This window comes from Ananas comosus, linkage group 4, assembly GCF_001540865.1.
Source record: "Ananas comosus cultivar F153 linkage group 4, ASM154086v1, whole genome shotgun sequence".
In the NCBI taxonomy this organism is placed as follows: domain Eukaryota; kingdom Viridiplantae; phylum Streptophyta; class Magnoliopsida; order Poales; family Bromeliaceae; genus Ananas; species Ananas comosus.
The window spans coordinates 4,953,742-4,953,971 of NC_033624.1; positions in this window are offsets into that span (position 1 = coordinate 4,953,742).

Sequence of the window (230 nt, forward strand, 5' to 3'; positions counted from 1 at the left end):
GACGAGGCCTCAGAATTGTTAAATTAATAAAATTTTTAACTTTTATTCCAATCAATTTAATTGATAAAATAAATTAAGAAAATCAAATGTTAAGAAACATCCAAATCAAAAGAGAAAAACCTTCTATAGTTGAGGGGGTTCCACTACATTTTGACCTATCAGATTCTCCTCTCCTGTTATAATATTCCAAAGCATCTCACTCACATCTCCCTCCCACCAACCAATGAAAA